This window comes from Hemitrygon akajei, chromosome 10, assembly GCF_048418815.1.
Source record: "Hemitrygon akajei chromosome 10, sHemAka1.3, whole genome shotgun sequence".
NCBI lineage: Eukaryota > Metazoa > Chordata > Chondrichthyes > Myliobatiformes > Dasyatidae > Hemitrygon > Hemitrygon akajei.
Genome location: NC_133133.1, coordinates 132,065,584 through 132,092,420, shown reverse-complemented (window position 1 = coordinate 132,092,420; position 26,837 = coordinate 132,065,584).

Here is a 26,837-nt window from a genome sequence, read left to right as displayed (position 1 = left end):
AGTGCCTCCCTTGGCATAGCTGGTTGATTTATGCAACTGCCCGAGGGGATTTTTGCTTCTTCTGGCTGGTCATGACTTGGGAAGCGAGATCAAGTTTTGGTATGGGGAGGTCAAAACTCGAACAGCCGCCGAGCCATGTAGCTGCCGATGGTGTAGTGGCATTCGGACCGGACTCTGAGGCGAGTGGTTCTGGGTTCGAGCCCGGCCCAGCTCCTCGCCATGCTAAATTGTTAGCATCTCGGCTTCGCAAAAAGTAAAGATGAGAAAACAACCCTCGCGTTAACAACAATGGAGCCATTTGACAGAGGTTTGGGAGGAGAGATTACATTCAGTCACTCCAGAACAGTATGGACTCAATGGGCTGATCGTCCGCCTTTCCGTGCATTGCCTTGCCCAATTTAGGTGGATAATATATTGTCTCATGGTGGTGGGGAAACTACTGAAATCCAGTCCAAAGAACTGTGTATCCCTGAGTTCATAAAGAGACCGATTCCACTGGAATCCACTTATCTGATTACCTGATTCCACTTATCAGGGTCTGATCCGAAATGGAAGATATAGAGAGGCTACTCATATTCTTAACAATATTCCATAGAAAACTCAAAATATCGCCTCTCTCTCTCTCTCTTTCTCTCTCCCTCCCACCCTCCTTCACTTTGAAGTATTAGATAGCTTCCATCGGCCATAGGATATGTGTTCCAAATAGCAATATATTACAAATCTAAGTGCTGGAGCAGACTCGATGAGCCGAATTCTGCTCCTCTGTATTATGGTTTTATGGATTTGTTCATGAAAATAATGTCCGAAGTTTGGAGTAAATAATGAGGAATGGGTAGTTCCTGGTGCTTGAGCCAAGGAAGCCTCCAAATGACTGAGGAACATTTTGAAATAGCCCAATGAACGGAAGGTGGCGTGGCATATGTTGACATCTACAAAACAGCTAAGAAAAGGGTGTGATCCGCCAGGGTGAGTTTAAACTTCAAATATTTCAATCTCCGGATTGCTTCTAGTTCCGCCAGGTACTGCGTATAGGAATAAAAGATAAATCAGAGGAATGTGTAGCTGAAAGGATGGCGCAGTTGTGAATTTTAGCTTCTTGGGTCATTGGGATCGTTTCAAGGAAAGATCTGATGTGTTCAAGAGGGACAGTTTGTGCCCTGATCGGAAGGGGACCAGGGTAGCAACCCCTTTGCAGTGCAGATTTATGGTGCTACTGGGAAAGTTTTAAATTGATTTGGCCAATGAGTGGATGGAGAGTAGATATTCCTATTGGGTGGCGTAAAAAATGTCCGAGAGAAGAATAGAAATCCAAATTGCATCTACTTTAATGTATGGAATATAACCTGTAAGGTAAATTGACTCAAAGCTTTATTTAAAACACAGGAGCCAAAAGATTACGCAGGCGCTGGTAATCCAGAGCAACACAAATGTTGGAGGAACTTCTATGGAAATGAATAAACAGTCGATGTTTCAGGCCAACCCCCTTCATCAGGGCTGGTGAACGACCATAAGAATACAAGAAATAGGAGCAGAATCAGGCCATTTGGCACATCGAGTCTGCTCCACCATTTTGCATGGTTGACCCAATCTTCCTCTCAGCACCAATCTCCTGCCTTCTTCCCATGTCCCGTTATGCCTTGACCAATCATGGATCTACCAACCTTGCCCTAAATTTCCCAGGGCAAAAATGGGTAATGCAAGGGGGCATAATATTGGAGGAAAGGACCATGATCTCGTTGCCTTCGCTGAGACATGGCTGAGGGGCGAGCAGCTCCGCATTCCGAAATATAAAATGTTTGGTGGAAGCTTCAAATAAGTGCATTAGGAACAATAATGGGTGTCGTTACTTATTCTATGTTACAAATCTCCTGACCATCAACAGGAAATAGCGGTTTCACTTTGATGTTTATCAGAAAAGGTATGATTTAGATTAGTGAATTAATTGGTCATCTTTGAGCAGACTGCCAAGCCGATTATGACTCGAGGGCAAATTACAGAGAGGTAATTATTAAAACAGGGTTATAGTGAAATAAATTTCAAATTCCCAACACCTTACTAGGAAAGAGCTATATTTTGAAAAGCTTTTGACACAGTTTGCAGAAAGTAGAATTATTGGAGTCTGTATTGGAAAGTGCAGGTGGTCAGTGGAGTGTGTTGCAGATGGCGAGCATTTTATTTGGAAGCAGAGAATTTAAGTCCTTAAATTTTGAAAAAAAAAAAATAGACACGGGCCAGGAATAAAGGTCTTGAGTTGGGCGGACACCAACTGAATTCAGAAAGGTCTGGAAAATGTAATCTGATAACATCTAATTGCATATATCTACATTTGTACTGTGCTGGGGGTGGGGTAGATGGCGAATCACGTAAAAGTCAGAAAACTATAAATAGAACATATGAAACAGAGAACAATACATCACAGTTTAGGCTCTTTGGTCCACGATATTGTACCAACCTTTTAACAGACTCCAATATGAATCTAATCGTTCCATCCCACAAAGCCCTCCATTTCATTAATCCCTGTGCCCGTCTAAGATTTTCTTAAATACCTTTAATGTACCTGCTTCTACCACTAATCCTGGCCACGCATCAACCACCCGCTGAGAATCCCCCTATACTTTCCTACAATCATCTTAAAATTATGCCCCCTTGATTAGCCATTTCTGCCCTGGCTGCCACTCTGTCACTGTCATTCCTATAATGAGGCACCCTGGACTGAACACAGATTCCAAATGTGGTCTAACCAGAGTTATATAGAGCTACAAAATTACCTCCTTGCTCTTCAACTCAATCCCCCCATTAATAACTTCTAACACACCATACACCTTCTAATCCACAAAGAGGAGAAGAAGATGGCAGCGCGACGCAGCGTGCGCGGCCTCTCTGGAGAATGGATATCTGTTTCGTGTTAAGTAGGGGATCCGTGCACAATCCTGATTTGATGGAGGCAGACATGAGAGCGTGGAGGAACATCTGGAGAAACTTCTGAAATGCCCGCTTTGCTGCCACTGTCACTGTTCGGTCCAGAATCTCCGGAGGAGAAGGCCTCTGAGACCTCGGCTTTGCTTGTTTCGGAGGCCAGGATGAGGTCGAAGGGGCTCAGCAGAGGATGGAGCTCGGGAGGCTGTATCGGACGGGCTGGTCGGAGGCTCGAAGTTTTTGGACGGACTCAGTGCCTGGAAGTTTGCTGCCTGATGATCAGACTACTGGTATCGATCGGGGACTTTGAGACTTTTTTTTAAACCGCGTCCATGGTCTGCGTTTATCGAATTACGGTATTGTTTTGCACTGCTGTAACTATATGCTATAATTATGTGGTTTTGTCAGTGTGAGTCTTGGTTTGTCCTTTTTTTATTTTGTGATATCACTCTGGAGGAACATTGTATCATTTCTTAATGCATGAATGCATTTCTAAAGGACAATAAACGAGGACTGAGTGTCCTCATAATCTAAAATCTAAAAATCTATCAGCTTTCAGGAATCGATCTATGAAGGTGATCCCCAAGATACTTCTGTTCCTTCACATGGCCAAGAGTCCTGCAATTAACCTTGTACCTTGCTTTCAATTTCAAGCTTCCAGAGTGGATCTCTTCACACTTCTCTGGATTGACCTCTATCTGTCACTTCTTGATCTAGCTCTGCATCCTATCAATGGTCTGTTGTAGTCTACGACATCCTTTTACACCACCACAACACCAGCAACCTTTGTGTCACCTGCAAGCCTACTAACCCACCCACCCTTCCACTTGCGCATCCAAGTCATTTATATAAATCATAAAGAGCAAGGGTCCCAGACAGATCCCTGAGGTATACTACTGGCTGCTGACCTCCAGGAGCAATATGCTCCATCTACTACCACCCTCTGCCTTCCGTGGGGAAGCCAATTTTGAATCCACGTAGACAAATTTCCCTGGATTCCATGCCTCCTGACTCTGAATGAGCCTACTCTCCTCCTCCAAACAGTATGCAAAGAAGTATGCTTTCATCGTGGGGAATGGCCACAAGTGTATTCTGCACCTTCTGCCTGTTTCCTTTCCCTCCTCTTACAGGCAGCCAGCTCCTGCCTCCCTGTAGTTCCTATCAATGAACTCCTCATTCCCCCGAGTGATCTGTAGGTCATCCAGCTTCTGTTGCAGTTCCTTAACACAGTCCATAAGGGGTTTCACCCAGATGTACAAATCAGGGAGATTATAGGTTCACCAGATCTCCAATATCTTGCAAGAAGACCATAGTACTGCCCCAGGATCCATCAGCGCTACTCTAGCTAGAAACTAATGAAAAAAGAGAAACTTGACAGAAACCTCAACCTAGCCTCTGCTTCTCTCACCTAGGCCTCCCTTTCTAGCTCTAACTCTGTCCTGCTTGCACTATGGCCACTCCACTTGAACCTATATTCTTTTTCTTGGTTCCTGCCAAGTGTCTAATTACTCAAACAATCTCAAGTTCTTCAGAAAATCCTGAAACAGCCTACTTGATTTTTAAATTTAAAAAAAGGTCGTTTTATACTTTCTGTATGATTCCTTACATAGGGAGAATTTCTCCAGATGAGCATTCCCCTTTATTGATACACAGAAGTGTAGAAGGGAAATAAGCACCAAGAGAAATAGAACTGCAAGGAGCGTTTAAAATGGAACTTGGGAAGTCACGGATGTGTCAATGTGCATCACTGGTGGAAAATATACATTCTATATATACACAAGATTATAACACCCTCCCTTCTGAAGCCATAACGTTGAACATCCCTCTACTCTGGGGAGATTCCACCAAAAGGCTCTTCATCCTGTGGATAATAAACTATTTTTTGGTGGTGCAATTTTGGGAGATTATACAGAGTAGACCCCCCCCCCCCCCCAATCTTGGGTGGATGACTCCGAGAGTACCGATGATCTACCGGTGAATTTCCGTGTATAGTGGCACTCGCCAAGTAGAGGGAACACCCCTGATTTGTCTACATGGTAATAAGCCACTATAAGTAAAATGGCAGATGTTGTAATTCACAGGAGGATCAGAAAAGGAGAGTAGAAGCTGATGACCTAACCCCTCATGCCTCCCGCCATTCTATTCAGTGAAGTCATGGGTAAATATTGCTGGCCTCAATTCCTCTGTGTCCGTTCCCTGCCCTCTACAACACTCATTGACCATGAAACCTCTACCTACTCTATGAAACCCTTTCTCTCTGTAAGCAGCTGCCGAGCCTTCACTCCTCCCTTTGTAACAGTGCCTGATCCCTACATCCCCCCATCGCTGAAAACCCTTTTGTTGCCATATCCTCCGTAACTCTAAATCGATCCCGCTCCTACACCCATTTCCAATATCTCTCTAGTCTTCAGTATCCTCTCCAGCCCGATATCTGTAATCCCTTCTGATCCATTTTATACGCACGGTAGTGCAGCAGTCAGCCTAATGCTTTACAGTGCCAGCCACAGAGGTTCAATTCCACTGCACCTGTAAAGAGTATCTATGTACGTTCTCCCAGTGACTGCTTGGGTTTCCTCACACTCTCCAAAGACATACGGATTGGAAAGCTGCGGGCATGCTATGTTGGTATCGGAAGCATGGTTACACTTGCGGGATGCCCCAGCACATTTCTCAGACTGAGTTGGTCAATGACGCAAAATGACAAGTGACAAATAGAATTAATCTTGTAAGACTAATCTATCTGCATTCCCCTTACAGCAATTACACCACAACTATGTTTTTAACAGCCCCTTGTCCTTATATTCTCTCCTGCCTAAATCCTTTCTTATCTCTGTAATCCCCCCCCTCCCCATCCAGGAAACTCCTCTTCATAACACTTCCCAGTTCATACGTCTCACAATTTCTCTGTAACCGGCATCGCTGCTACCTATCCCAGTCTCTGTCACTATTTCTATACATTTCAATATAGCTTCCAGGCTCTGCACCTCTCCCTTTCTCTGAAAGCCCCTCCAGCCCCTAAAGCTCTGTTTATTCTATACCTTCCTCCATGCACCTGTAAACCTCCCCCCTCCACTCATTCACTGCACCTGTCCGTTTCTCTGCAAGTACCTTCCTTGCCCATCTCCATGATACCCTCTGGTCCCTCCATCCCAGTGTACATCACCTTTTGTCTGCACATCTACCTATCTAAATATATATCTGCCTCTTTGTCTATCGGTCATACATCTATGTAATCGTTCTACCTATCTATTTACCTATCACCTGAATCCGTCTCTATTATCATGGCAGTGGGTGCCTCTTTTACCCTTCCTGGGACCCTGGCCCACTATCTGGATCAACGTGTGATTCGGGGGTCGCGATAATTAGGAATTAATGGCGTACGATAAGCGAGAGCAAGAGTAGGTGCAAAGGGCAAATCCGGGAAAAGTCGCAATTACTGAAGGAGGGAAACTGTTGCTGGTTGTCTCTGGCCACCAAATCTGTAAAAACCAGGGGAAGAACTGAACGCTGGGCTTCCTCTGAGATAGCCGGCAGGTGGTAATAGTGGGCTCCCTCACCTCTGACCCTCCACACAGTTGCCCATCAGGGCTGTGTCCTAAGCCCACTTCTTTATTCTCTGTATACCCATAACTGTGTCGCCACCCACAGTTCCAATCTGACTGACCTAATCTCAGATAATAATGAGGCAGCCTACAGAGAAGAAGCCATCACCCTGACACAGTGGTGTCAAGTAAAAAACCTCTCCCTCAATATCACAAAAAACAAAGGAGCTGGTTGTGGACTACAGGAGGAATGGAGACAGACTAATCTCTATTACCATCAATGGGTCTGGGGTTGAGAGGGTAAACAGCTTTAAGTTCCTTAGCATAAACATCACCGAGGATCTCACGTGGTCTGTACGTACCGGCTGTGGGGTGAAAAAAGCACAACAGCACCTCTTTTTGGTATGCGTCCTCAAATCCTAAGAACTTTCTACAGGGCACAAATGAGATATGTAGGAAAAGAAAGGCAGTGAACTGAGAGAGGTTGGGGGGGGGGGGGGACAGAAGGAGAATGGCAGTAAAGTGGCGAGAGTGGATTGTGGATGCAGATTGGAATGTAAGTTTGAAATAGTTCTTATCTACTTTCCCATTGGGCTGAAGATTCCCATCACCTCTTCCATCTCTCTCTCTCTCTCTCCCCCCCCCCCCAATATCTCCTCCAGATGCCATCCTTTCCTCTCTTCCCCCGCTTCTTCTTTTCCCTCTCTGGTGTCTCCTCCGGTCTCCACCATCCTCTCGCTTTCAGTCCCACTGTTCTCTAGTCGGAGCGCTTCTAATGCGGCACCAGCTCTTCACGGGAGACCGCCATCAGTTGAAACATCTTACACGTCGCCCTATGGGGTAGGGTGGCACCATTCAACAAGCTCCCTGTTATTCGAAGAGGCAAGATGTCGGGACCACCTCCCTGACGATTTACTGTGAGAGGGAACAGATGAGTGAGAAAGGGATTCTTGCCAAATAATCATATAACCAACAAATGAATTCACTCTAAATCCGGTTAATGTCCGTCTACATGTCGCAGTAGGGTACCAGTTACCTTCTGTAGAATCTCGTTTCATCACAACAAATCTGCTCGCCCTTGCTGTACCTTACAACCTGCGGATCTCCCGGGTGTTTGTGAACCCGAGCAAGCAATGGCGGTTAGCGCGACGTTATTACAGCTCAGGGTGTCGGAGTTGAAGTCCGGTGTCCTCTTACAGAATGTTTTCCCGCGTGCACGTGGGTTTTCTCTGGGTGCTCCCGTTTCCTTCCAAAGTCTAAAGACGTAACAATTAACAGGTTAATTGGTCATTGTAAATTTAAAAAATGATTAGGCTAGGTTTAAATCGGCGGGTTGCTGGGCTGCATGGCTCGAAGGACGGGAAGGACCCATCCCCGCGCCGTATCTCTAAATAAATAAATAAAACTTCCGTAAACACTCAGTTACCAAAGAGTAACTACTCCAGGTCATCTGTATTTCCATATATAAACTTCCGCTTCCATTGAATAGATTCCAACCTGGAACTCGTTCCCTGATCGATACTGTATTCGATATCTAAATTCTGCAAAAACTTCGATTTAGTGCCAGTTTATAACTCATTCCCATCTATCCGTTGTCCTATGTGTGAACTTATCAACACATCGATTAGATTCCAACCTCATGCTCTCTCCCGGGGTTTGTTATTCTGTACATAACCCCCAGCCCTCGAGATATATGATTAAATTCCGTTAAATTAATGCCCAACATCACAATTTACACCCCCATACTGTAAAAGCATGTCTACCATATGGTAACATGAGAAAAATGATTCTGCTTTAAACTTTAATTTGTCATTAAAACTAGCTTACACAGTACCTGTGCGTTGTACAGCATCTTTGATATTAATGTGATCCTTGGGCTTAATGGTTTTTAGCAGGAGTTAAAATATCTGGTTCAAGCTGTGACAGCAAAGGCTTTAAGCCCCCATGCGTAACAGTATCCAAACAGTTTCTGTTTTTTGTGAGTGAGTGGTTCACTGCACTGAAGCCTCTTTCAACAAGTTAGGAGGATGGACATGCAATGAAGAGCAGTTTGGTTCTTCTCCAAAGACCAGAGAACTTCATATGACAGTGTAGCCATTTACCACAAAAGCTGACATTTTTGAAAAGCATTTTTTGTTTCTTCATCATTCTGAATTTTGATATTTTCTTCTTGTAAACTCTCTTCATTTTCTTCCACCTGGCAAAGAAATGAGTTAATTACCCAGTCCAGAATTTCCAGATCGTTCAAGTCCTTGAATCAATTCTGAAAATCCTTCTTCAGTGTCTGCATCTCATCCCTGTATAGTTGTTTAACTGCCTTGATGACTTTGCGTAGATTGCAGCTGCATTCCTTGAGTTCCTGTTGGCTACCAGCAATGTAAGCTCTGTCTCACATGGAACTGTTGATCCAGGGTTTCTGGTTTGGATGGGGACAAAGTCTTTGATGCATTTCCGGATGAAGCTTGTGATCCATTCCATGAACGCAGAGACATCCTCATCACAAAAGACATTCCAATGATATCATCAAAGCTATCCTGCAGCATGGAGAATGGTTGTTCGGATTAACAGTGGATGATTTTAACTATGGCCACCTCTTGTTTCAACTTCCACCTGTACACAGGCAGAAGCAAGATGGAGGAGTGATCAGACCTCCCAAGCGGTGGTCGGAGGAGTGCTTTGTAAGCATTGTGGAAGGGAGAGTAGCAGTGGTCGAGCATGCAATCTCCCCATGTGCTCACCTGGCTGTGCTGACAAAACTTTGGAGAGACTTGAGTCAGCGCTGCTTGATTAAAGTTACCAGCGACAATGAAAGCAGCCTCCAGGTATACAGTCCCCAGGGTGCAGATGGTCTCGTACGGTTCCTTGAGAGCCAGGTCAGTCTCCATAAAGCACAGAATGTTACATTCCTTTGTTTCCTGCTGATAGAAGATTCTGACTTTCAGTTCACACAGTTTCTTGTCCAGGGATTGAATGTAAGCCAGGAGTATGCTAAAGATTACACAATGGATTGCAAACAGATTTGGAATTTCTTTTTTTCACAAATGCTTCTAAACCAGCATGGCGATCTGTAATATATGGTGCTCCATCTGTTGTACAAGAAATCATGTTACTAATCGAAAAACTTCTTTCCTCAAAAATATACATTTTGAGCTTGTTGTAGATTGATTTTCCAATAATGTTTGTTTTTAACTTGTTACATATGTAGCTGAAGTTGTTTTGAACACCTCAGGGGAATCCTTGGGATCGGCACGTTAACTGATTGCCTGGAACCAAACAGTGAAATAGAGCCAGTGCTGTATCGTTGCACAAACTTTTTTCCGGAGAACTGTAGAGAAAGCTGGCAGGGCATATTTGACTTACTGACTGTTAAATTGCATGAACTCGATCCATGTCGCAAGTCAAGTGGAATTGTTGGGCACCTTGGTTGCTAATTCATGCATCAGCAGTAATGCTTGTTTGATTGGTAAGGTCAGATGAGATTGCTGAGTTTCAGACACGTTATGATGATCAGTGCTCACCACTTGCAAAGCTATGGATCTTCCTGTGTTCCAATGCACCATCCTTTTTTTTGGAAGTGCCTGCTCTACTAACAGACGATCAGGTCTTGTGCCTCAAGTTAGGATGCTGCTTACTGTTGCCCACCCCCCAAGACTTTTTTTTTATATATTAGTCTTTTTATAAATTTTCTACATAGCTACAGATTAAAAAAAAACCCAGATCGAAATGAAGAACATTGATACAGTGCAAAAATAAACATACAATAATAATATGATACAAAGAAAGATAATTGAGAAAGCACCCAAATTGAAGACATGTAAAATTAGTATCCTCCCCAAGCCCCGCAACAAAAAAAAAACTCCAGACCAACCACAACACAGTATAGAGAATATAAATCAGGACAATCAAACCCCCAAAACTGTAAATACACTTAGTAACAGAAGATATTAATGCCTACTACCAACAAAAAAAGGAGCTGAAAGCAGGGGACCGAAAGAAAACCCTAGTTAAGAGGAAGGTTATGAAAGTACTCAATAAAAGGTCCCCAGACCTTATGGAACTTTAAATCTGAATTAAGAACTGAATAATGAATTTTTTCAAGGTCTAAGCAGGCCATAATATCGTTAAGCCATTGAGCATGCATGGGCGGGGCAACATCTCTCCATCTAAGGAGGATTAAACGTCTAGCCAGGAGAGAGACAAAAGATAATATTCGACACTTAGTCGAACTCAGACGTAAATCTGTCTCACCCCAGAAACCGAACAAAGCAATTAAAGGGTTAGGTTCTAGGTGGTGATTCAGAATATGCGATAACGTTATGAAGACATCTTTCCAAAATTTCTCCAAGCTAGGACAAAACCAATACATATGAATGAGAGAGGTCTCGCCCCTTTTGCATTTATCACAAAGCGGACTGATGTTAGGGTAAAATCGAGATGATTTAGATTTAGACATATGGGCTCTATGAACAATCTTAAACTGTAAAAGGCAATGGCGAGCACAAAGAGAGGTTGAATTAACCAATTTGAGAATCGAGTCCCAAGTCTCATCAGATAAGGAGGTATTTAAATCATGCTCCCATGCCATTTTAATTTTATCCACAGGGGCACATCGTAGGGCTGCTAATTTATCACGAATAAATGATATTAAACCTTTACCTAGTGGATTAATAGAAAGAAATAAGTCCATAACATTTTTCTCAGGCATTTCAGGGAAGTTAGGGATTAAAGGAGTAATAAAGTGTCTAATTTGGAGATATCTAAAAAAATTAGCATTGGGCAGATTGAACTTAGCAGAGAGCTGTTGAAAAGAAGCGAAACGATTATCAATAAAAAGATCTTCAAAATGTCTAATGCCCTTCCTATACCAATCATGGAATGCTGAGTCATAAGTAGTAGGTAAAAAAAGGTGATTATGTAAGATAGGGCTAGAAAAGGAAAAGCCATGTGTTATGAAACCAGTAACTGGTTTCACTTACCAGCAAAGATAGATATGTCAGTTGAAGTCCAATGGTACTATTTTCAAAAGTTTTATTAATAAAGGGGCACAAAAATTAAGGTTAATACAAACATTCAGATAACATGCGTCAATACTCAATCTAAAACGCAGGTACATTAATAATCACTCAGAAATAAGCTCTTTCGTTGTCTAGGGTATAATACTGAGTCCAATTGGAAATATAAAGAGTCACTCTGAAGTCTGCAGGCTTTTCCCTTTTGGTTTCACGTGTTGGAGAGAGAGAGAGATAAACGGAAAAACTTGCCCAAAACATCCGTGGAATCAGGGGAGCAATCTTCCCCGTTGTTAGTTAAAAGCGATCTTCCGTTGGTTCTAGCCACAAACCCCGCATTCGGAATTTAACGCACGTGGCTTCCTTCAAAATGGCTTCCCGTTCCCACGGGAAGCGGCATCGTGCTTCTTGGTGTCTCCTTGGTGCGTCTGAGGGTCGTCCTCTTTCAGACCCTTCTTTATACTGCCTCACGGGATCTCAGGTGTCAATCAGGTTGCAGGTGATGCAATCTCCCTCAACCAGCCCACTTTGCCCGAGGGCTTTACAATGTCCCTGCGAGTTGGCACGTCTGCAGTTCCCAGGTGTCTCCTGAGAACAATGCCACAGTCGCCAGCTTTTGTCCCAGTGGAATGCGGTATCCAGCACGTCGCTGTCTTTCCATTTCCTGTGTCCATTCGGCCTGTCTCTCTCTCTCTCTTGCTCTCTCTCTCGGGTCATTGACCCCCCTTTCACTAGGGCTCTTGCAATTCTCACAAAGGAGGGGGCTGGTATCATAACACATGGAAACTATAAAATTTCCTAAACTGAGCCCATATACGCAAAGTGTGTCTAACAAGGGGATTAACTATTAATCTAGACAAACTACCAGGGAGTACAGAGCCGAGAAGTGCAGAGATAGATAATTCTTTAGTGGAGCTCAACTCCATTGCCACCCAATTAGGGCACTCAGGTTGGCCATGGAAAAAAGACCAAAAGGTAGCACAACGTATATTGGCTGCCCAATAGTATAAACGAAAGTTAGGTAAAGCCATGCCACCCTCTTTTTTAGATTTTTGGAGATAAACTTTATTAATTCTAGAGCACTTATTCTTCCACAGATATGACAAAATAATAGAGTCTAAGGAATCAAAAAAAGATTTAGGAATAAAAATTGGGATTGATTGAAATAAATATAAAAGTTTAGGGAGAACATACATTTTAACAACATTAATACGACCTACCAAAGACATAGATAGAGGTGACCATTGTAACAGACTCTGTTTAATAGTATATGAAAGATTGGCAAAATTTTCACGAAAGAGATCTTTAAACTTCCTTGTGACTGTAATCCCAAGATAAGTAAATTGATTGTGGACTACTTTAAAAGGGAGATCACGAAATGTTAATTCTTGTGCTTCTTTATTAATTGGGAAAAGTTCGCTCTTATGTAAATTAAGTTTATATCCAGAGAACTGGCTAAACTGGTCAAGAAGTGAAAACATTGGAGGTAAGGATGTAGACAGATTTGAAAGAAAAAGTAATAAGTCATCAGCATAAAGAGAAACTTTATGCTCAACACCCCCTCTCCAAATCCCGGTCAGTTCAGGACAATTTCGAAAAGCTATCGCCAAAGGTTCTATAGCCAAATCAAAGAGAAAGGGACTTAAAGGGCATCCCTGATGGGTGCCATGTTTGAGGTTAAATAACTGGGATTTCTGAAAATTAGTTAAAACAGAGGCAGTAGGACACAAACACAGCAATTTGATCCAAGAGATAAAACTTTAACTGAAGTCAAATTTTTTCAGAACTGCAAAAAGGTATGTTGGGCTTTAAATTCTGCCCTGTGTTCGTTTAGGAAGAGAGACAACCAACACCGGAATATTACAAAACTTGGCTTTAATGCAGAAGCGTAACTGGCACAGCGAGGAAACAAGACCCCCGCTGGGGAAGGCGCGTTCTGGCCTCCCCTTACATTCTTTTCTTATTTATACCCTTTTCCCTTAGCCCACCCCTCGCTATACATATTTGGTAATGCTGGACATTTGTGTCCTTGGTCCGATGCCATTTCTTCACGAGTTCCCTGTTTTACTGAATCACGTGACACTAGCAGTTTGGAAACAAAGGATCCCTTGTTTTGCTCCCTCCCTTGTATTTCTGTCTGCTAATATCACGCTGACCTGAACTGGCAGTCGCAAATTAACCCTAACATTCCCTCCCTTGGCCTCCCTGAGGCCACATCCCTTACAAGCTTTTCTGCGGCTGTCGGGACCAGGCAGGGAGGCGAGCGTCCCCCCGGCACTCTTTGGTATGCCCTCCCTTTTTGCATTTCCTGATTTGTCCGACCTAGGGTCACAAAGTCTGGGTAGGGGTTCCCTAAGCATCAGCAATTTTTACAAGTAGCACGCAACATTTCTGAAAACTTATTCAAGAACAAATTCACAATCCCCCCTTTGCCATGGTCCATTCCAGTCCGTGTCCTCCCATAGCGCGTCCGCTTTCGGGAGGGCCTCGATCTCCCCTTCCACCAGGAACAAGGGTTCCTGGTACGCCGATGGAGGTCCATCCTTTCAGTGTCAAAGCTCGATCTATAGTCCGGAAGACTAGGGTCCTGATACAGGGTATGCAACAACAACCACACGTGATAAAAATAGCAATTGAAATGGACAGTCCTAACGCCAACTGTCCCAGGAATGCTCCCCACTTACCAAAGGTCTTATTCAGCCAATCTACCACTGGGTTGTTTACCCCGGACTGCTCTTTCAGCTCGTTGGCCAACGCCCGGAGTTCTATCAGGCTCCTGGTCAGCTTTCCGTCTGGTCCACCCTGTTCCCCACCAAACATCATCCCAGGAGGCACACCACTGCCCTCCCGCCGTTTATCATTAAGTAGTTGCTGAGCAACAGAGGCACACTTTTCTGCCTCAACAATAGCTTCCCGCAACTGTTTCAATAAATCATTTTCTGGAAATTTTTCCTTCTCTGCTTCCTTTAACAATGATTTGAAATCAGAGATACTTTTCTTTTCATTATCTTTAGCTTCCAGACAAGCACAGTTATCAATTTTACCATATTTCTAAAAACTCTCATATACTCTGTTACTCAACACACAAATGTCTGAGTTTTGGTAACTCGAAATTGAAGTGCTCCATGGCTCCCTAGTACACAGAGAAAATCAAATGTGGGACAGTCGCCTTTCAAAACCTGACCTTCGCGTGGGAGATTTCTCCTCTTAACAACCAGTCTAAGGTAGGCGCCGTCAGTATCTCTGTGCACTGTGGTGTACCTGGCAACACTTTTATCCTCCTCACTCCTGAGACTTTTATGCCCCTCTGGGCGGCGGGTACCCTCACTCAGAAGACTTTTATGCCCCTCGTGGGCGGCGGAGGATTCTTCTACAAACAAACAAGACAAAGTTAGTACTTACCAGTCACGATTCTGCACCGGGAATAATCTTTCCCGAGGTAATTTGGGGTTGGTGAGGATCCGTCGGCAGACAAGATCTAACTCAGTAATTTAACTATCTAGTGGAAGTCTTCGATATAACAGGCACTTCCTGACCTTAGTCGGGGTTCTACGGGGAACCTTCGGCCGCAAGTTGTCTGCTGTCGGATCCGCCAGCCTGTTGTCTCTTCCCTCCCCACGTCGGGGTCACCAATTGTTGGGCTTTAAATTCTGCCCTGTGTTCGTTTAGGAAGAGAGACAACCAACACCGGAATATTACAAAACTTGGCTTTAATGCAGAAGCGTAACTGGCACAGCGAGGAGACAAGACCCCCGCTGGGGAAGGTGCGTTCTGGCCTCCCCTTACATTCTTTTCTTATTTATACCCTTTTCCCTTAGCCCACCCCTCGCTATACATATTTGGTAATGCTGGACACTTGTGTCCTTGGTCCGATGCCATTTCTTCACGAGTTCCCTGTTTTACTGAATCACGTGACACTAGCAGTTTGGAAACAAAGGATCCCTTGTTTTGCTCCCTCCCTTGTATTTCTGTCTGCGAATATCATGCTGACCTGAACTGGCAGTCGCAAATTAACCCTAACATTTAGTTCCACTCTATACGATCAAATGCTTTCTCCGCATCGAGGGAAATAACACATTCAGGAATCCCAGTTGGAGGTGAATATAAAATGTTAAATAAACGCCAAATGTTAAAAAAAGGAAGATGGTTTGTAATAAAACCAGTTTGATCATCAGAAATAATAGAGGGAATAACAGTTTCTAATCTATAAGCCAAAACTTTGGCCAAGATTTTAACATCAACATTAAGCAAAGAAATCGGCCTATATGAGGAACACTCTGTTGGGTCTTTACCCTTTTTTAATAAAAGAATAATAGATGCCTCATTAAAAGAGGGTGGCAATTTGCCGTAGTTAAACAAGTCAGATAATACTGAGAGTAACTGAGGAGAAAGAAGTGAAGAGAATGATTTATAAAATTCTACAGGGAACCCATCAGGTCCAGGAGATTTCCCTGAGGACAATGCAGAAATTGCAAAAGATATTTCTTCTGATGATATAGGCGCATTAAGTTTGGCTTTAAAATCAGATGAAAGTGAAGGAATATTCAGATTATTTAAAAAATGATCAATAGAGATATTGTCATTCAAAGATTCAGAGGAATAAAGTCGAGAATAGAAATTTTTAAATGCGTCATTGATTTCTAAGTGATCCGATGTAAAGTCTCCATTCTCCTTCCGGATCTTTGTAATATGTTGTTTGGCTTTGGAATGCCTCAGCTGATTGGCTAGAAATTTACCAGATTTGTCACCATGAATATAAAAGCGACTCTTACTTTCAAGAAGTTGGCGTTCGACAGGTTGAGTAGACAGAAGATTAAATTTAGTTTGAAGTTCTACACGTTTCTTGTATAGTTCAGGATTCTTAGTTTGAGCATACAGTTGATCCAATTCTTTAATCTGATTAATGAGGTCTACTCGATCTGCACAGGACTTTCTATTAAGATTTGCTGTATAGGAGATTATTTGACCCCTCAAATATGCTTTCATGGCATCCCAGACAATCTGGGATGACACTTCAGGTGATGTATTGGTATTAAAATAAAAGGTTATCTGATCCTTGATAAATTTTAGAAAATCCTCATCCGATAATAAAGTCGAATCAAACCACCAGTGTTTATTCCTCTGAGGGAGACCAGGAAAATTTAGAGTAATTGGGGCATGGTCAGAAATCAGTATACTCTGATAATCACAAGAATAGACAAATGGAATGAGTTGATTATCGAGTAAGAAGTAGTCAATTCTAGTAAAGGTATGGTGAACATGTGAAAAAAAGAATAATCTCTCTCAGTAGGATGAAGGAAACGCCATATATCAGAGATACCATAATTAGAGAGAAACGATTGAATAGCTAAGGCAGATTTAGTAGGTGGTCTAGTAACAGAGGATGATCGATCCAAACTAGGATCTAACCAACAATTGAAATCACCACCCAGTATAAGAGAGTATGAGTTTAAGCCTGGTAGTGGGGAGAAAAAACATTCAAAAAAATTAACATCATCAAAATTGGGGGCATACAGGTTTGCTAGTACAACTTTAGTATTGTATAGTTTACCAGAAACAATAATAAAATGGCCATTTGTATCAGATATCTTATTATGGAGTTCAAAAGGAATATTTGAGTTAATAAGGATGGAGACCCCCCTAGCTTTGGCGGCAAAGGATGAATGAAAATGCTGACCCGCCCACTTTGACAAAAGCCGGGAGTTATCAAAACAATGAATATGAGTTTCTTGAAGGAAAGCAATGTCCGCTTTGAGTTGTTTAATATGTGAGAAGACCTGCCTTCTTTTAACAGGGTGATTCAATCCCTTTACATTCCAGCTCACAAATTTAAGTGTATTAACCATTATCAATTGTTAGTGCGTAGAAGGCAGCCGGCATATAAAAAGTCAAGTAGTACAATAACAGTCTGGGAGCAAAAATGTAAACATAGATTCATAGAATCAAAACAGAAACATGTCCTGAGTAACAAAGGAAAGCAAAAGAAACAGTGAGTAGTGTTGGAACTGGAGAACCCACCCCACTCTCGCAACCCAAAACTAGACGGCTACCAAAAAGAGCAGCTAGCTCTACCAAAAAAATTAACCCAAGTATGACTTCCAGTTCTGTGTCATTAACAACAGTTCCGTATAAATAGTATAGCAAATGGTAACTAGTTTATGCACTAGAAAACATAATTACAAATAGGAACAACTTCAACAGAAGTATAAAACTTAATACGAAGAAAACCAGAAGAAAACCAAAACTAACCTACCCGCGAAAGATTATAGAAGATTAAAAGAAAAAAAAAGGAGGGAGAAAAGGGGGAAATTATAGATTCGAAGAGAGTACTTATCAACCACTTACAGAAAAAAAAGGCAAAACTTAAACCATGAATCAACCAACAGGGAGGCCTTCAATAAAAACTCCAAACCTCCAAAACAAGTTAGAGTCAATTGTAGATCTCTATAAATAAAGTTATACAAGAATAAAATAGTTTACATAAGTACAGTCTAAACGTCCGCAGGGAAACATTAAACTCAGATTATCTATTTAGAAAAAAACGCACCAAGTCCAGGGAGAGATTGTCTACAGCCCTTAGAGTTTCAATAGATAATGACTGAGTTATTCAAGTAAAGTCTGAGTCCGGAAAAAATAGCTTTACTATGAGAGGTACTTATCCACCATTTTAGAAGGTCAGACCGGGTTCCAAAGGAGACGGAATGGCCAAAAGACTTCCAACAAATGCCTCAGCCTCCTTCACTGATTTAAACCACTTATATTCTCCAGTAGCAAGCATAATTCGAAGATCAGCTGGGTTTCGAAGGGAGGGTCTAAGACCACGATCAAAAAGCACTTTCATTACACCTTTAAACTCAGCACGCATCTTCAGAACCTGGGGGGCAAAATCCTCCACAAAACGAATGACTGTATTTTGAAAGGCAAAAGTACCTCTGTGGCATGCCTCCATAATCAAACGGTTTTTCACCTGGTATTGATGAAAGCACAAAATTACCGGCCGTGGGCGGGAACCCAGAGTTGCACGGGGAACGTAGATCCTGTGTGCCCTTTCAAGCTCAGGTGGAGTCGGAAGAAATTCTTTCCCAAAAATCTCACAGAGAAAATCGGAAAAAAATTCCACGGGAGAGCCTTGTTCGGTGGCCTCTGGCAAACCAAGAATTCGTAGATTGCAACGTCTGCTCCGGTTTTCAAGATCCACCATTTTGGAAAAAAGTTTACAATTCTTCTCCTCCAGGCTGGAGCATAGCGTCTCGAGATAAAGAACACGGCGTTTTAAATCTTCAGAAGTTGAGTGGATGCGAGATAAATGTTCAGCATGTTTGTCCACTCTAGCGTTGATCCGATCCAATTTGACATCCAGCCGGTTGAAAGAAGTTCTAAATTCCTTTAAAATATCTTGTCGATGCTGTTCCAACGCAGCGAGAATGTCAGCCGGCAGAGCCGTGGAAGTTTCCTTTTTCCCGGTTTTAGTACTTTTGCTAGACATTATAAGATAGATGTGTTCGCAGGCAAGTAAAAGAAACCTAACAAAATACCTAACTAAGGTTTAAGAATGGAGACATATAGTGCAAAGATAGGGAGAATGACGGAGCAAAACTTCGGAGCAGCTAAACAGTCGCCATCTTACCGGAAGTCCATCGGTGCCCCCCAAGACTTTTGAATGCCCCCAACAATTTCTATTTCCCCTAATACCCCCTTAGGACATGTAACTGGGAATCACTGGGTTATGGTTATATCAGAGGTAGTTGGGCAGTGCAGCTCAGAGGGTCAGAAGGGCCTATTCCACTCTGTACATCTAAATAAAATAGAGATCAGAGATGAATTGAGTGGAGACAAACATAACATAGGAAACTTAAATAGAGAAACCAAACAATGCACAGGTGCACTGTTAACTAAAACAAGACACAGGTGAAAATAATCAGCTAATAATCAGGGGCGGAGGAGCATTGGAGCCTGGAAGACTCTGGTGCCCCCTAGTGATCAAGCCAAAGCGTGACAGGAACCCCCATGCCCTCTCCCCCCCACCCCACTCCCCACAGCTCAGGGCGATTCAGATGGTGACAGTGGAAGTCACTGAACATGTCCAGGTCCGGCATGTCACAGGAGGGAACCCATGATCTTTCTTCTGGGCCGAAACACTCCCAATCCACCATATACTGGATTCAGCCATGAACCAGACATTGAGTCCAGAATCCAACAGACAGTATAAGCTGGCTGACTGTCAGTGATGAGAGGGGCTGGGGGCAGTTTGCAAATTGGAGCCAGCACACTGCACAGAAAGGGTTTGGATGGGAGAAGTGGAAGGTGGGGCTGATAGGCATGGCGTGTGGCAAATGGAAACATCAAGTGACTGGGTTGATCTGACATAGAAGCTTGAATGGTCCACAGTAGCATGATGCCACTTTAAGAGACTCAACCTGCAGAAGAGGGTCTTTGGTGGAGATTCAGACCCTTTGACCAGGACAGAACGAAGGCTACAGCCACCTTCAACAGTTAGCATGCTGCTCCTGGTGCAGAGAGGCCTTCAGCAGGGCTGCCTGATCTTTCTTCCAGCCTGCCAGCAATGATGGATAAACTGTGCAGCAACAGGACCCACCTCAAACTCCTGATAAGGAAACAGAGGGATTTTTTAACCAGACACTCAAAGCGAGACCTACCCATAGAAGAGTGGCTTAGAGTGTCATGAGCAAACTCTGCACAGAGCAAGTTAACACTCCAGGTTGATGGGTTGCCCAACACAAGGTACACCATGGTCTTCACCAGGTCCAAGTTGATCCTCTCCATCTGCCCATTGGTCTGGAGGTGAAATTCCAATGACAGGCTGACCGTAGCTCCAATGAGTCTACAGAAGGCCAACCACAACCGGAAGGGCTCTGTCAGAAACAACATCCAGGGGAAAACTGTGCACCCTAAACACTAAACAGTATAAGGTTGGCCATCTCCTGAAATGAGAGAAGCTTGAGAAGGGTACAAAGTGGCCGGCCTTGGAGAACTGGTCCATCAACACCATAATCACAGTTTTACCTCACAATGTGGCAGACCGCTAATGAAGTCCACGAAAATATAGGACCAGGGACGGGAAGAAATGGGCATTGGATGTAGCAGCCACTGTGAATGTGATCAGAGTTCTTTGTTCTGGGCACAGACGTGACAGGCTGCCACATATGATTTTACACTGCCACACATGCCTCACCACCAGAAATGCCTTTTGATGAACTCCACCATTTGAGCAATCCCTGGATGTCCATGATGTGTGCCTGCACTGTAACTCATCTGAAAGGACAGAGTTTGCTACAAAAAGGTGACCTGGTGGGCTGCTCCTGGTATGTTTTGTAACCCCAAGATCTAAAATTAATTGAAAGAAAAACATGAAGCAGGGGATAACTTCTATACATTTAGTTTTACTTTTGTAAGGTGTGCATATATGACGTGGTGGCATAATGTCGTAAGCCACTCGTGTATTTCTTACATATAACCCATAATGAATTATGTAAACAAACAAATAATACCTAATTGAACAATATATTTACCACATTACTCAATTATTAGTGAAATATTAAGTACACTGCAGTTTCCCAGATCTGTCTCCTGCTGTTGTGCTTTCCTGACAATAGTTTCAAGCTCCCATTGGACCAGTACCATCAGCGTGGACCTCAGGGAGATGGGTTCTGGGGTGGTGACTAGGCCAGGTTGTTCAGTCTGGCTGGAGAGGGCATCTAGCTTCTGATTCTTTGAACCTGGGTGGATGATGATAAAAACCAAATGGTTAAAAAAGAGAACACCAGGCCTGGTGTAAATTTAACCTCTTCACCTCTTGAATATAAGTCAGGTTCTTATGGCTGGTCCGGACCACAAACAGATGCTTGGCCCCCTCCAGCTAATGTCTCTATTCTTCCGTCAACAGCTCTCTTTTCCCTTTGTCATAATTCCTTTGCATGGGAGAGAGCCACCGGGAGAAGAAAGCACGGAGATGGAGTTCTTGGTCAGAGAGGTTCAATACGAGTGAACAGCTCCAACCACAAAGATTGAGGCATCCACCTCAATGATGAATGGTCATGGAGAACAAGGCCGGGAGCCGTAGTGAAGTGGCACTTCCATTCCTGAAAAGCTTCCTCAGCTTCTTGGTTCCAATCAAATGGTCCAGAGGTTCCATTAGTCAGAGCAGGAAAGGGTGCTGTAATGGAACCGAGGTTGCAGTTGATCCGCCGGTAAGAATGAGAGAACCCCAAAAACCTCTGGAACTGCTTGAACATGGTGGGTTGCGGCAAATCCTTGATGGCCTGGATCTTACTAGGTTCCATCTGCAGATTCCACTTAGAGAAAGTGAACCCAAGGAAGGAGACTGAGGAGATGTAAGCTCACTCTTCACCAGCTTACTGAATAGTTGGTTCTGGATTAAGCATTGAAGGATCCATTGAATATATATGTTGGACATATTCATGGTAGGTCTTAGAGAAGATGTGCATGTCATCATAAAGACAAAATGATTTAGTATCTCTCAGAGAACATAGTTAATAAAGTGTGGAAGACTGCCAGGACGTTGACTATACTGAACGCCATCGCAAGATATTCATAGAGGCCAGTGGGGTGTTAAAAGCAATCTTCCATTTGACACCCTCCCAAATAAGGGCCAGGTTGTATGCATTTTGGAGGTGCGGTTTTGTAAAGGTGGTTGCCCTTTGCGGAAAGTTGAAAGCCGTAGTTATCAGCGGAAAGGGGCATTGGTTCTTCGCTGTGACCTTATTGATCCATTGATAATCTGTAACTGGTCAAAGTCCACCATTCTTTTACACAGACCAGCAGTGGATGTATAGGGTGACACTAGGGCCTCGTGGATCTACTCTACCATGGCTATCCTTTCTGGAGCTGACGGGGAATAGAGTATTCTTTGGGGCATACAGGTTCCAGCCAGTGATTCAATTGTGTGGATTCAGTGAAGTGCAAGAGCTGTGGCCCTTTGCTTACTAAAAACCTTTGGCAGATCTGCTTACTTTTGGGGAACTTGGGACAGTCTGGGAGAGACTGGAGGCATCCCAGGAGAAGCAGGAGGCAACCCAGGAGAGGCAGGCAGGCTCAGCAGTAAGAACATCTGCGGAGTGCACTGGTGGACCAGTCAATTTGAAGGTTGTGGAGGGTTAACCAGGGGTGTCCTAAGATTAAAAGGCATCTCAAGAGAATGAATAGGGTGAAACTGGACAGTGTCGGTTTGCTGTTCTATATGTAAACAGATGAGAGCAGTTAGGTGGGAGATCCTCCCAGGGCCCACAGGTCTTCCATCGAGAGTCAAGGCTGTCACCAGCTGGTTGAGCTGGACCAGGAGAACTTGAAGATGTCTTTTTATCCAAGGTGCATTAAATTGCCTGCTATGCCAGAATCTACGATGGCTCCAAGGGCATGTTATTTTTCCTCCAGGAGATGGGGGCAGACCTCTCAACCCAGGTTGTAACAGACCTGACAGAAATGGAGGGAAAGGTCATAGACCTCTTGTCTCTGGACTGGACTAGTCTGAGCAGGTTGAACTCTGAACAGGCAGAGCAGAAATGGCCCACCCAACCACAGCAGAAGCCGCGCTTTCCCTCATTCTCCAATCTGCTTAGCTGGAGCAAGTTGGGGTCCGTTTAGCTGCATTGGCTCCTCCGGATGAAGCTGAGGGGAGTTGGGGGTTTGTGTGTACAATTACATGAAGGATGATGAGGGTGGAGGAGCTCAGAGACTTGCAACCCTAGAGGACTCATTACAGTACTCTCTTCACCTTTCAGAAGAGATCTTGGTGGTTTGCAACTCAAAAGCCAGAGAACTCTGAGCAAGAAACCCTCTATAAGTCCCTTTATAATCATAAAATTGCACAGGCACCAGCAGGTCCAGAGGCTCAGGAGTTGGGGTGGTGGCAGGGATTTGCTGCTTCAGCCAGATGATCTCAGTGAGTGTCTGCAAGGTGGTCAAGATCTGATGGAGCACATGCTCATGTCCCTTCCTGGCTGGCCAGCATTGACAGGAGATGCTCTATTCTGCTGGGTCCATGTAATTTGCCTCATTCTTGCTGTAATGAAGGTCATGGGTTGAACCAGGGTTGTTATGATAAAGTTTAATCCATGAACCGCCAGGAGATGTAGACCAGGTGGATCCAAGTGCAAAGGAGACCAGAGGCGAGGGTGGAGTTGAATGAAACATCTTTACTTAAGGATTGGTTTGTAGAGAACACAGGCTCAAGAATCACTACACACAGGGCAGGTAAACTCAAGAGCGAACAAAGACAATCAAAAGAACTACAGAGGGAATAATTAGAGAAACTAAACAAGGCAGAGGTATACATAATCAACTAATAATCAGAAAGGGGCATCAGAACCTGGAGGACTCTGGCACCCCTTGTGGGCAGACAGAAGCATGACACCGTCATGGCTGATTTATTATCCCTCTCAACCCCATTCTTCCCATTACCTTTGACACCCCTACTAATCAAAAACATATCAACCTCCACTTCAAACACACCCAGGGACTTGACCTCCACATTCACAGTAAAGAATTCCACAGATAGACCACCATCCAGCTAAGGAAATTCCTCCTTATCTGTTTTAAAATGATGTCCACTCGATCTAGGCCTTTCAGTATTTGATAGGTTTCAATGAAATCCTACCTCATTCTTCTAAACTCCAGCAGGTACAGGTCAAGAGTCATCAAAGGCTCCTTATATGTTAAACCTTTCATTCCTGTGATCATTCTCATGAACCTCTTCTGGACCCACTCCAATGCTAGCACATCCTTTCTCAAATTAGGTGCCCAAAATTGCTCACAATATTCCAAGTGCAGTCTGACCAATGCCTTATAGGGCTTCAACATTACATCCTTGCTTTATATACTAGTCCTCCTGAAATACATGTTGACATACATTTACCTTACTTACCACCAACTCAGCCTGCAGGTTGACCTTTGGAAAATCCTGCATGACAATTCCCATGACCCTTTGCACCTCTGATTTCTAAATTTTCTCCCCATTTAGAAAATAGTCTAGGCATTTATTCCTTCTACCAAAATGTATGACCTTACACTCCCCTATACTGTTTCCATCTGCCACTTCTTTGCCCATTCTCCTAATCTGTCTAGGTCCTTCCACAGATTCACTACCTGTCCCTCCACCTATCTTTGTATAGTCTGCACACTTGGCCACAAAGCCATCGATTTCATCATTCAAATGATTGACATGGAACGTGAAAAGAATTGGTCCCGGCACCAAACCCTGTGGAACACCACTTGTCACCGGAAGCTAACCAGGAAGGGGACACCTTTCCCCCACTCTTTTGGATGATGCCACAGCAGTGTTCAAGAATGGTATTGGAAAATTCAAACATATCAAGGGCAAAATAGTGTCAAATTTAAATGCCATACCCTAGTTTTACAAAGCCAATCTGGTTCCTTATCCCTTCTGTGATAAAGTAGCCAGTGATCTTGATTGCATGCAGGCAAAAATAAATTCTTGCCAATTTTGAGTGGAGCCCATGAACCCAAGTGGCAAAGAAGAATAGGCCTGTCAGGATCTGTGGTGATTTTAAGGTCAACATCCACCCAGTGCTGTATATATTAAATAATTAAAATAAATAAGTAGTGAAGTAGCATATGTGATTCTGATACCTGTTCAGAAGTCAATGGTAGAGGGGAAGAAACTGTTGCTGAATCATTGAGTGTGTGCTTTCAAGCTTCTGTACCCCCTTCCTGATGGTGGCAATGAGAACAATTATAAAGCATGACCTGTGTATGGGGGTTCTTAATGTTGAACACCATCTTTTTGAGGCGTCGCTCCTTGAAGATGTCCTGAACACTATGGAGGCTAGTGCTCATGAAGGAGCTGACTAAGGTTTCGACTCTCCACAGCTTATTTCAATCCTATGCAGTAGCCTGCACTCATACCAGACAGTAATGGAGCCAGTTAGAATGCTCTTCACAGTACATCTGTAGAAATATGTGAGTGTTTTTTGTGACATAGCAACTCTCCTCAAACTCCTAATGAACCATAGCCACTGTCAAGCCTCCTTTCTAGGTGATATGTTGGGTTCAGGTTAGATCCTCAGAGATATTGTTACTCTGGAATTTGAAACTGCACACTCTTTCCACTTCTGAATCCTGTTCTCTAACACATCTGATGGAGGATATCTTTGGAAATCTTTCTGGAGAGAAACACTTCAGCAAAGTGGACTTAGCAGAGGCCGACCTACAGATGGAGATGGAAGAAGACTCCAAAGTGTTTCTCACCATAAAGACTCTCAAAGGGACTTATCTCTATAATAGTCTTATTTTTGGAGTAGCATCTACATTCTGGAAGAAAGCTATGGACCAGGTGTTGCTAAACTGTTAGGCTACTCAGTGCTATCCAAAATTTCAAGAGTGTTAAAAAGATTAGAAGATTATAGGCTCAGACCACAATGCAACAAGTGTAAATTCTTTCAACCTAGCATCACTTACTGTGAACTCACCACTGACGCACAATTGTACTGAGAAGATTTGAGCAGTGGAGGATTACCCAAGGCCAAAGGACATGTCACAGTTGTGGTCCTTTTTAGGATTTGTCAATTACTATAACAGGTTCCTTCCAAATTTGGTTACTGTGTTCCACTCCTTGAACTCATTGCTACAGATCAGGAAGAAATGATAATGGACAATGTAGTGTGAGATGGCTTTCCAAAAGGGATAACCATATAACAATTACAGCACGGAAACAGGCCATCTCGGCCCTTCTAGTCCATGCCGAACGCTTACTCTCACCTAGTCCCACTGACCCACACTCAACCCATAACCCTCCATTCCTTTCCTGTCCATATACCTATCCAATTTTACTTTAAATGACATACTGAACCTGCCTCTACCACTTCTACTGGAAGCTCGTTCCACACAGCTACCACTCTCTAAGTAAAGAAATTCCCCCTCATGTTACCCTTAAACTTTTGCCCCCTAACTCTCAACTCATGTCCTCTTGTTTGAAACTCCCCTACTCTCAATTGAAAAAGCCTATCCATGTCAACTCTATCTATCCCCCTCATAATTTTAAATACCTCTATCAAGTCCCCCCTCAACCTTCTACGCTCCAAAGAATAAAGACCTAACTTGTTCAATCTTTTCCTGTAACTTAGGTGCTGAAACCCAGGTAACATTCTAGTAAATCTTCTCTGTACTCTCTCTATTTTGTTGACATCTTTCCTATAATTCGGTGATCAGAACTGTGCACAATACACCAAATTCGGCCTTACTAATGCCTTGTACAATTTTAACATTATATCCCAACTCCTATACTCAATGCTCTGATTTATAAAGGCCAGCATACCAAAAGCTTTCTTCATCACCCTATCCACATGAGATTCCACCTTCGGGGAACTATGCACCA